Source organism: Periplaneta americana, chromosome 5, assembly GCF_040183065.1.
Source record: "Periplaneta americana isolate PAMFEO1 chromosome 5, P.americana_PAMFEO1_priV1, whole genome shotgun sequence".
Lineage (NCBI taxonomy): Eukaryota > Metazoa > Arthropoda > Insecta > Blattodea > Blattidae > Periplaneta > Periplaneta americana.
Genome location: NC_091121.1, coordinates 123528791 through 123541560, shown reverse-complemented (window position 1 = coordinate 123541560; position 12770 = coordinate 123528791). Strand labels below are relative to the sequence as shown.

General features: G+C 34.7%; 1 protein-coding gene across 3 annotated transcripts in view; it reads left to right on the top strand.

Moving 5' to 3' along the window:
• The window catches only part of LOC138700133 (zinc finger protein 345-like), a 48726-nt gene that overhangs the window by 15348 nt on the left and 20608 nt on the right, over positions 1 to 12770 (top strand). The window contains exons 3-4 of one of the 3 annotated variants that reach the window (XR_011332245.1): positions 3346 to 3427; positions 3522 to 3806. The exons of 1 other annotated variant lie outside the window; for it this stretch is intronic. The gene's annotated coding sequence lies outside the window, so the exon portion shown is untranslated. Of the gene's footprint in view, positions 1 to 3345; positions 3428 to 3521; positions 3807 to 12770 lie in introns of those variants that run through there. One more of the 3 variants, XR_011332244.1, reaches the window with a different exon arrangement.

The window sequence follows — 12770 nt, the reverse complement described above, 5'->3', positions numbered from 1 at the left end:
TGGTGGCGCCAGTATTTCACAGTTGGAGGTACGGATAAGGTGCTATATATAGTGAAAACTGCTATAAGTAATATCTAAAACGAAAATGTACTTTAATATTTTATATTTCTGAATTGACAAGCAAAACAATGCAGTATCTTTCACTACACTATATTCACTGGTGCAGTGAGGAGTTATGACCTACATGTGAATACAAAAAACATATTTCTTCAGACTGTATGTCTATCCTCTTCCATAACGATGTAGGATATTAGATTTCCAGCCCATCATAATAATACTGTTCCTCATTTCAGACTTTGCTTTTGCTCTATTGAAACTTTCAGTTTATGACCTACAGCCTTTTGCCGTGCACCATAGTTTTGGTATAGGTCAGGGCTGGGCACAGGGAGTGAATCCAAACTCTAAATAGGGACACTTAATATCCATCCGTCATGACATTAACGCTGTGCAATGTTTGGTGGGGAAGAAAGGGGTTGAAAAGAAGTCCTATGGCTCCCTGTGAGAGAGTAGAATTCGCTCTTGGTGCCCAGCCCTGGTATAGGCCTACACACTATTTATGAGTGCAATAACTGTAGGGATAAACCTCCCGCCCCAAGGGGTCCCCAGGAAAAAAAAAAAAAAACGAAATGCTGTTGAAACTCTGCAACATTATGAAAGTGACTTCCCTTATACAATCTGTTCACAATAATAGCAACTCTCCCTGTAACTATTCATACTCTTGAAAGGTAATTTTCATCACTATGAAATCATAGGTACCTTAGAAACTACACAGAGAAGGAGTGCCTTAATGGACTGGCTGTCATGTGTATACACAGGGTCACCGAGAAGGGGGGGCAAAGGGGGAAAGTGCATATGGACCCATTAGCAGTAAGGGCCCATCTGATTACTTTTCATTATCACGAATAATTATTCACAATTTTGTAAGAACATTTGTTGCATGAATCTGACATATTAACCAACAATGGTAGAATTAATACAAATTACCACTTCATTATGTAAATGTTTATCTTTTATACAATAGAATATTGGTTTTTCACGTTAACAATCATTGACACGAACTTAAGGCCTCTGGGATTTGCCTGAAATATATTCCCGTCACTTGTACCGGACACATTCAATTGGCTTGTTCTCTTAATTACCAACCCCTGTTTGCCCACCGCAATATACAGTGGACTCTCCCAAATCCAAGCCGCAGGATCACGTTTCCTTTTCATACATAGTATGTTTCGTGACGAAACTTTCGTCTTTTCGTTGTCATTTTTCTAGTAAATTCTGTTCATTAGTGGTACCAGTGGACAATGGACAAGTAGAAGCATAAGTCGTGAGCTGAGAAGCTTAAGGAGAGACAGAAAAATTGTAAGATATTAAGAAAGGGAGTAGAACTTTGTGTGAAGTTGGTGTGAAATTGAGCAACCTTGGAAAACTAAAAAGTAGCAGACAAATTGTGTCATTGAATCTGTTGTTCGAAAAAAAGAGCCTTTCCAGAAACAGTATTACAGTATTTTCAAAACTCAAGAATGGAGAATGTGTTCCCAGAGACTGGCTAGTGTGGAGTGAAACAAATCAGGGGAAATAGTACAGTGACTGATTTATTTCACTCCACACTAGACAGTCTCTGGGAACACATTCTTCATTCTTGAGTTTTGAAAATAATACTGGAAAGGCTCTTGTTCCGTCACTTAGAAGGTTATTAGGTAGGTTGGGGGTAGTTTTTCGAACAACACATTCAGTGACACAATTTGTCTGCCACTTTTTAGTTTTCCAAGATCGCGTGTTACTTGCCATGACTCAGAGTTAGGAACTGGTGTGTGTAAATTTGTTTCACTTGCACATATTAATGCATACTTTTTTACTATTGTTTGCTTGTTCTGATTCAATACTACTGTTAACAGAATTTTTTTCTAAACAGCCACAACCATCCGTATTCACTTCTAAGCATGAACTGTCTTCATTTTTGACAACCTGAACAGATGGGTTTGAGATTGGTTTATTTTCTGCACCTTCACTAGCAACGCTCAATTTCACACCAACTTCAAACAAAATGCAGGCAATAAAAATGTATTCAGAGTAACAATGTATCAAGAAAGACTGAGTAATCTTGGCCTCCTTAGTCTGGAGAGTGTTCTTGCTAGGTCTTTAAATTTTGATGATATAATTGATGATTTTGCATCAATGAAGTCAAGGAGAGTTGTTTGTTGATGTTGGCCTGCAAGTCATAAATTACAGCTGTTTAAGAATAATGTTTTATGAAAACAAAACGAAACAAACGACAATGAAAAGACGAAAGTTTCATCACGAAACATACTATGTAGGCCTTATTGAAAAAGAAGCGTGATGAATATAATATATTGTGCTCATGTGAAGTTTTGCTAAACATTTTCACTGTAACCAAAAGTGTATATTTTTATATTCGTATCTGTATATGGGATTATCTTTTATTTATTTTGCAAATAATTATTATAGTCAGAATAATTAGAGTCCACTGCAAGAATGATGGATGTCACTTTCTTGTCGAAAATGAACCAAGACTGTCAATGCATAGCTTAAGACATATAGAATGTACATAGAGAGTTATATGGCATTAACACTGATACGCATTGTCCAGTAATGATCAGAAAATCTCAGTTAAGCTTTGAGCGCTAAGCATTTCAAACTTTCAAATTGCTTCTCCTGCTAAATGTATTCCAAATGACATCCATCATTCTTGCAGTGGACTCTTCAATTGGTAACGTCATCTTTTAACTTTTTTTTTCAATGGGGCCCGAGCACAATATTGCACAGGGGCCCGCAAATCCTGTCAGTGGCCCTGTATATACATACATGAGAAAGTTTCTGTGAATGAAAATTATGTGCTCAAGGAAGTTGCTAAGAAACACAGAAAGTTAAAATACATTGTGTTCGACTTAAAGAAAAAGTATAATAAAAGAAAATTGACGCATTTTATGGGTATCTTATTCGGTGTATATTGTCCATACTGATTCAAGATGAATGGTTCCTTATGTGTTTGTCCATTCCGATTTTTTTTACTGTCATTTCTATTTCTGGCATTTTTGATACCTCACATGTAGTTGTGTTTTTTTAATACATATGTGACTGTGAAGATAGGCAGATATGTCTTAGAAAATTCATGCTGCAGTGCATTGTTGGTTTTCTTGTCCAACATCGAACTTAAAACAAAATCTATATTCCATGTGACACAGAAGTCAGCTGACAATTGTAAAACTGAAATAATTATTGTACAAAGTAACATAATGACGTGTTCCCTCCAAGATGTCCGTAATCTGAGTGACCTTTTAAATTTGTACTGTTAGGTTGGCAGTACATATTTCTCTTTTGTACCACTAGAATTCTCCACCTTTCGTCCCAAATCTGCTAATGATGGACAGCATTCAATAGACGTGATTGTGAAGATGATCACCCCTAAAAGGTCAGTGTGCTATGTAGCTCGAGAAAGTGGTATCAATAGAGAATCTGTTCACAGAATATTGAAATCTGCACGTTTTCACCCTTACAAATTACAGCATTTACACACAATGCAAGAAGAGGATCCAATCAAGAGGCGAACATCGCGGGTTCAGAATGACAAGTCGTATCTAGTGTTTAGTAAATTTTACAGGAGAGTATTTTAAAAGTTTGGTTATTAATAAAATCAATGCAAATAAAGTTTTTAAAAACATTTCTGGACTCTTAGGTAGTTAACGTCATTGTTTAACATGTATTGAACGTAAAATATTCATAATTAAATTATTTACAGTGAAATGATGACAAAAATAAAATGATTGTTCTCAAATAGAACTTTGTGTTTCCAAATAGTGATTTTTTTATTCTCAAATAGAACCTTCTGTTTCCAAACTGATTTTTCTAGTTTCATTACTGTTTTAAAGAAGAGAGATCAGCATATTGCTTTACATAGTTACAATTACTGTTAATGTCTTTTTTTTTTTTTTTTTTTCTGAAATTCATCTCAATATAGGGTAAGATAATGAAAAGGAAATTATATAAAATTGTTAAAAAATCATTTTTAACTTTGTATACATAAAGAAAATGTTATTGGTTTGTTCAAGTTGTCACTTTGAAAATATAATACAGAAATAAAACAAAATAAGGATTAATAAACTTAGAAAGCATGATGGAAATATTCAGATTGTCAATTAATATAGATAAACACAATATAATATTTGTTACTCAGTCAAATGACAAATCATTGTAAAATGACTTATATTATATGGTCATTAAGTTTTATATACATGAATTACAAATTGCAAACGTTTTCGCCCATTCAGGCATCTTCAGGCACAATTATACAATATCTCAATATCAAACTGTGTAGCCATTACATTGGTGGTAGATAAACTGTTTAAGATTAATGATGTACAAAACATCTCCATAATTAAAATGTAATATTGCAGGTCATAAAATGATGTTAAAAACCACGTAGTGTTGTAATTAAACTTCATAATATTCTGTGGAACTCTTGTTCAGTAGAGTCTAATGAGTGATGAATTATATCTGAAATATATAAATAATACGAAATAAAAATAGGAATTATCAAATGTAAAAGTGTAATCGGATAAGTGAAAGTACTCACATCGTTTGAACGTGGCAACTGTATAGATCACTATAAAACATCCTATGTTTGAAGTAGTTATCTGTAATGAAATAATAAATAAATAAAAATTTTGAAGAATTTGAAAAACTAATTGGAAGTCTAAATTATGGACGTACTTATGTAGACGTGAGATGACCTGCAGCTGTTGGAACTGTAGCTAGTATGATGTGGGGAAGTGTGTGTTCGTGTAAAGAACTAATGCGGAAGGATATTGCATAGTGATGGGGTTAGAGGTTGTACAGAGAATTCCGGATTTGAGTCAAATTTTCATTAAGAATGCTGTTCTCTATTTGAATCTGTTTTGCAATATAATATTCCTCTGCAGAATTTATCAATTTAGTATCTATTCCTGATTTTAATATTTTTAAAGTTTTATGTGTTGGGCCTAATTCATGTCCAGTATCTATTAGATGGGATGCGTATGTGGATTTCTTACGATTATGTTTGAAATCAGAAATGTGCTCATTGTATCTAATTTTGAAATTTCTTTTGGTTTGTCCTATATATTTTTCCTTACATGTAAAACATTCCAATCTGTAAATACCATTATTGTGGAGTTTATTAACTTCTTGAAGTCTATTGTTTAAATTGTTATTGAGTTTATTAGTTGGTTTATGTGCTATGTAAATATTTTCTTTTTTAAAAAAGTTAGCTAATTTGCTGGATATATATTTATTATTTGTTAAACTGAAATATTTTTTGTTGGTATTGTTTTGTTTTGTTAACGTAGATATATTGCTTAGTTCTTTTTTTCTTTTGTTCTTATTTATTAATTTCTTAATCAAATTAGTACTATAACCATTTTCGTTGGCTATTTGTATTATTTTATTATATTCTTTCTTGTAATTGTTTTTGCTTAGTGGAAATTGTATTAATCTATTAATCATGTTTATGTGCAGTAGGATGTTCTGAATTTATGGGGATACTATGGTTGGTGGTTCCGGGTTTTCTGTAAATATTAAATTCTAATCTATTTTTATGTTTTTTTTATTACGATGTCTAAAAAATGAATCATATTATTGACTTCAATTTCTTGTGTGAATTTCAAGTTATTATGCAAGTTATTGAAAGATTCTAATATTTGTTCATTAATTTGTTGGCTTTCATAAATTATTAAAGTATCATCTATGTATCTATTGTAAAATTTAACATTGTGTGTTTTTAGAATATTATTAACTTCCCTATCTTCAATATCTTGAATAAATATCTCGGCAAATAAACTGGATAATGGATTGCCCATAGCTAATCCTTTATGTTGTGTATATATTTTATTATTAAACTGGAAATAATTCTGTTTGGTTACAATGTGTAATAGTTTAATTATTTTATCTATTATGGATTTTTGTATATTGTTATTAAGTAGTTTTTTCTCTATTATGTCAAGAGTTTCTTTTATGGGAATATTAGTATATAAATTTTCTATATCTAGCGATAACATTTTGGTGTTTTTTGTAATCTTTAAATTTTGAAGTTTGTTAATTAATTGACTGGAATTTTTTGTTGTGTATAAATGTTGTAATTTCAAAGCAGATTTTAGAGAACGTTGGAGAAATTTGCATATTTTATAATTTGGAGAATTTATACAATTTACTACTGGTCTCATTGTTATGGGGTTTTTATGTGTCTTGGGTAAGGTTTTCATAGATGGAATTTTTGGATTTTGGTTGATATATTTAAACATTTCATTGGATGGGATAATATCTGGCATTGTTTTCAAAGCGGTTCTAATTTCTTTTTGATAAATATCTGTTGGATCATTTTTAATTTCTATAATTTCATCACTCATTGGACTCTACTGAACAAGAGTTCCACAGAATATTATGAAGTTTAATTACAACACTACGTGGTTTTTAACATCATTTTATGACCTGCAATATTACATTTTAATTATGGAGATGTTTTGTACATCATTAATCTTAAACAGTTTATCTACCACCAATGTAATGGCTACACAGTTTGATATTGAGATATTGTATAATTGTGCCTGAAGATGCCTGAATGGGCGAAAACGTTTGCAATTTGTAATTCATGTATATAAAACTTAATGACCATATTATATAAGTCATTATTTTACATTGATTTGTCATTTGACTGAGTAACAAATATTATATTGTGTTTATCTATAAGGATTAATAAGTTCAATTTTAACCACTATTTTTCCAAGGGGATAAACTCTTCCAACATTAAACATTTTGTATTAAGTACAGTATAGCATTAGTGTTTGTAAATAAGCATCATATTTATTTCTGTTTTAATATATCTTGTTTTTTTTTATAGTTTATAGTCGGCCTGGGTAGCATAGCTGGCCTTCTATGCTCGAGATTGTGGGTTTGATCCCAGCCCAGGTCTATATTTAAGTGTGTTTAAATGCGACAGGCTCATGTCAGTAGATTTAGTGACACGTAAAAGAACTCCTGCAGAACAAAATTTTGGCACACCAATGATGCTGATATAACCTCTGAAGTTGCGAGCATTGTTAAATAAACCATCATTCAAATTTTTAAATAGTTTATAGCATTAATATTAACATAAGCTGTTACAACATTTTCTTCTTAATGCTGGATAATATTTCCTTGTGCAGAAAATTGTTACTGTTTGAAGAGGTTTTTTAAATAAGTTTTATCAATCTCTGGCATCCACTTATACATTGACGGAATGTCAGTTTTTCTTTTGTAAGTTTAGGCCTGTTAATAGTTTGCTGTATCTGTGGAAGTTCAACCACATTTGGTTGACATATTTTTACTGCATATCATCATTTCCCATAACTATGGTTCATGATACGACCATTCAAATTTTTCACTCCCTAACATAGTACCTCGTTTATATTTTTGCTGTACTGTAGTTTGAAGTCACTGCAGTTATCTACAAACAGTACACATTACTTCTACAGTGTTCTTTGAATGGTTGTATCGTGGATCATAGTTATGTTCCAGGACCATAGTTATGGGAAGTGACAGTATGGCAAATTAACAACATGTAATTCAGAATCTCCATGGGAAAGCTTATACCCAATTTTGAAAGAGGAACTCTGTTCGAAAATCAAGTGATTGATTTTACTAAATTGAACAATTAAATGGCCAGAAGTGTAGGGGAAAGAATGAACTTGATATTCTCTGCAAATAACCTAAAAGTAAAGTGAAAAGATTTATTCACTACAAGTGAGATTTAAACTGCTGCCCCTGCTGCCGTCACCACCATTACTACCATTACCACTACCACTACCACTACTACTAAGAAAAAATCATTTATTGACCAATGTGCCAGACAAAGCTAATTTGTGTTATATTTACATGTCTAGCCATGATGACTCTCATAATCTTAACATGGGATAAAATTACCATCATTCTGTTTTGTTGGCAACCAAGATGAAAAGAATTAATATATCCGCTGAATTACTGTCTTTAATAATTTCTGAAATCTTACTTATCTTCTCTTTTGGAACTTCATGTCTACAGGAAGATGCTGTGGAATATCTTCATTATTGCTTGATAAATCATTGTATTCTGGTACATAATCGTCGTCTGAATTTTAATTATTGAAATGGATCGATAATATCACTTCTACCATTCTCTTACCTCTTGACATATTATTATTATTATTATTATTATTATTATTATTATTATTATTATTATTATTATTATTATTATCATTACGAGAAAATTATTAAATAACATACACTTATCAGCCAGAACATTATGATCACCTACCTACGATCGATATAAACTCGTCCAGGCAATAGCAACGTCATCTGACGAGGAATGACTGCTAGTCAGACACACACACAGTGCGTGTAGTATCAGTGAGCGTGCTGTCCGTGTGTAGAATCTGTAAGGTACGCGATCTATCTGCATTTGACCGAGGGCAGATTGTGATGGCCTGGAGGCTTGGTACGAGTATTTCGGAAACTGCACGACTTGTCGGATGTTCCAGGAGTGCTGTGGTGAGTGTCTTTAACAAGTGGTGAAACCAAGGTGAATCCACGTCCAAACATATAGGGATTGGGCGGCCCCCCTCATGAGAGATGTCGGATGTCGTAGGCTGGGCAGACTGGTAAAACAGGTCAGGCGGCGAACTGTGGCGGAACTAACATCAGATTTTAATGCTGGGCAGAGTACAAGTGTGTCTGAATACAGTGCACTGAACACTCCTAAAGATGAGCCTCTGCAGCTGACGACCCATATGTGCCAATGTTAACACAATGACATCGGCAACTATGACTGAACATTATGACCACCTTCCTAATAGCTGGTATGTCCACCTTTGGCATGGATAACAGCGGCAATGCATCTTGGAATGGAAGCAATGAGGCCTTGGTAGTTCACCGGAGGGAGTTGGCACCACATCTGCACACACAAGTTACCTAATTCCTAGAAAAGCCTCTAGAAAAGAAGACAGACGAACTAGAGCAATACCAGCGACGCCATTGTCTTCGTATATTCGGCGTGAAAGAAGAAGATGAAAACACCTACGACATTGCAGTCAATGTTGCTGCTCAGATCGGAGTGAAGATCAACGCACAAGACATAGACAGAAGTCATCATGTAGGCCGACATAATACAGGTAAGCCAAGGCTTATAATAGTCAAATACGTTAGTTATCGTAAAAGAAGTGAGGTGTTCCATAACAAAAGACTTCTCAAGGGGAGCAATATTATTATTCGCGAGTATCTGACTAGAATTAGGCATAAACTGCTCCAGGAATGCTTACAGAAATACGGGCTTACAAATGTATGGACTATTGATGGTGCAATAATGGTGAAGACAGAAACTGGTAAACTCCGAGTGACATGTGCTGTGGACATTGAGTTAATCAGTGCTTTGCGCGTAGTATAATGTAACAAAAAATCTTACGAAAGTTACGCAAAACTTTAAATTTCAGTAAGTTTAGATTAGGTAATATTGTATTTGTAGTTTTATCTTACATTAAGTTTACTTGTTTAATATTTATATTGTTTTATCTTAATCATTAATCACTAACATTCAATCTTATATTTAGTGTTAAACATCCAATAATTTAGTTACATAATACGTAATTCCATTACAAGCTTTATCAGGGAAAATTGTAACATATCACTAGCAAATAAGCATAAATTATTAGATTTAATTAATTATGAAATTGGTGTAGTAGAATTAAGTCAATAGCTGTAGGTACACTAGTTATGGAACACACAACCTTAGTGCTGTTTTTTTTTTTTTTTTTTTTTTTTTTTTTTTTTTTTTTTTTTTTGTAGTTTAGATTATTTTAGTTCTTCGAATTGTGCAAGTTAGTATATAGCAATTCAAATAGATTAGGTTGCCAGCATTTCAGTAAACAGTTATCGGCAGCACCCGACAGTCTCTGCGGACAATGACAAGTTTAACAACCTTACACCCTCCGTCTTGACGCCGGCACAGACAACAACTGACATTCTGCAAGCAGACTTGGTCAATAGAAATCCTTTCGCGCTGCAGGTAGCCCATTTAAATGCCCAAAGCTTAATACCACACTATCACGAAATACTTTCAATCTTCGCTCCTTTGAACATCCATGCTATCCTCATTTCTGAAACATGGTTAAAACCTTCCCTCTCCTCCTCTCTAGTGAATTTACCTGGTTACGTTCTTTGTCGAAATGACAGAGTTGGAAAAAGGGGAGGTGATTGTGCTGTCTACGTGCATTCAGACCTGCAACCAAGAGTTTTATGCCAGTCACCCAACCAATATGCAGCTCGTCCCGAATTTGTTTATAGAAAGTTGCGCTTCCTATCAGAAATGTTTAATCAGTGTAGTTAGTATACAAGCCCCCCAGACTTAGTATGTCGACGGAGTTTGAAACCGCATTATTGGACTTATCACCACATTATGAACACATACTAATCTTGGGAGATTTCAATACCAATTTGCTAGTCACCGAGTCGCCTGCCACTCGAGAAATTCTGACAATGTTCGAATCGTATAATATGACCATTTTACCACTTTTGCCCACGCATCACATTGCAACATCCGAAATGTTACTAGACCTGATTATTACTAAGAACACGGACAGGGTACTGTCATGGACAATTACCTGCACCAGGCATATCAGCTCGTGACATCATTTACCTAACATATTCACTACAATGCCCTAAAATGAAGCCAAATATAATAACATTCCACGACTTGAAATGCATTGACGAGACTAGTTTCTATGAGGATGCTGTGCAGCTGCCTTGGCACACGATCTGGACTGCATGCTCAGTGGATGACAAAGTGGACATTCTTAATGGACTTATTGTGTCACTGTACGACAAACACGGAAAATTAAACGCGTTAAAAGGTGCCCAGCATCATGGATGACAACTAAGATAAAAGACCTGATGACTGACAGGGATGCCGTTTACAGAAAATATAGACGGGATAAAACTGATGACAACCTAAGAAATTACAAACGACTAAGAAATATGACGAATCAAGAAATACGAAATACCAAACTGAAATATATGCACGGACTAATTGAGTCAAATGTAAACACTAGGGACATGTGGAAAAATATTAACTCTATGGGATTTGGAAATACAAAAGGACAGACACAACAAATCAGCATTTCTTTAGAACGCCTCAATGAACACTTCACTACTCCGCCAACTAACAATACTGACCATAACACACAGCGACAGACAATGGCAGAACCTCAGGTAGTTGACCCACTCAGAGACATTTTACTTTTCATACGTTACACCTATTGACGTGAAGAAAGCTCTTAAAAACAACGAATCCAAAGCGACAGGTTCTGACATTAGTATCGCAATGATAAACAAACTTATTGACGTAATCTTACCAACACTGACACACATTTTCAACGCTTCGCTGACGACATCCATTTTTCTTAAAGCTTGGAAAAATGCCTTTGTGCGCCCTATACCCAAAGTTAAAACGCCAACTACCCCCAACGACTATCGACCTATTAGTATTCTACCTACCTTATCGAAGGCATTAGAGAGGATAGTACACAGACAACTCATTGACTACCTAAACAGAGATGAACTCTTGAACATACATCAGTCAGGTTTCAGGACTCGACACAGTACAGCACTGTTGTAAGTAACAGAAGACATCCAAAAAGCTATGGACGAACGTAAAATTACAATACTGACACTACTAGACTTCAGTAAAGCATTTGACACTGTAAATATCGACTTATTGACGAGAAAATTACTATCACTCCAACTGTCAGAAAGCACAGTTTCTTGGTTCTCCTCTTATCTCAGCGAACGTCAGCAGTGTGTTTGCATTGGAAGTCGAACTTCCTCATGGCATATTGTTGATTCTGGAATCCCACAGGGATCTGTTCTATCACCATACTATTTACGTAAATGACATCCCCTCGACTCTACAGCTCTGTAAGCATCACCTTTACACAGACGATTTACAAATCTATATCCATACAACCCCTGACTCACTCAATGACGCAATACACAATCTTAACGAGGACCTTGAATCTATATCTGCATGGGCCAGAAAGTTTGGTTTGACTCTCAATGCAAGAAAATCACAAGCAATCCTAGTGGGACATCAATGTCTATTATGCAACATTACTCCTGCTCTTCCAGTCAAGTTAAACAACACAATAATCCCTTTTGCTTCCTGTGTTAAAAACCTTGGAGTTTACTTTGATACGCATTTAAACTGGAATAACCAAGGAACCCATATTACCAAAAAAGTGCTTTCCATACTACATTCCTTAAACAGCATTCGAAAATTCCTTCCGCTACCACTCAAGAAAATACTAGTGGAAACACTAGTAATGCCCCACTTCGATTATTGTGATTTTCTACTGACTGACCTCAGTGTCAACCAGTCGCAAAAATTACGTGTTCATAATTCTTGTGTTAGCTTCGTCTGTGATATTCATTGCGCTGACCACATTACCCCATCCTTCCAAACTCTAAAACTCGCTATGGCTTAACGAACGTAGAAATTTTCATTCTCTTGTTCTCCTTTTCCAAGTCCTTCACACCTCTACACCTATCTACCTTGCCTCCCGTTTCAGTTACCTGTCATCATATCATAATCTCTTCACACGCACGCAAAATAGTCGCATACTAGCCATACCAACACATAAGACATCATTGTATTCATCACCATACACAGTCTCGCTCTTGCGCTTGTGGAATACCCTACCCAGTGACATCAGAGACTGTCGG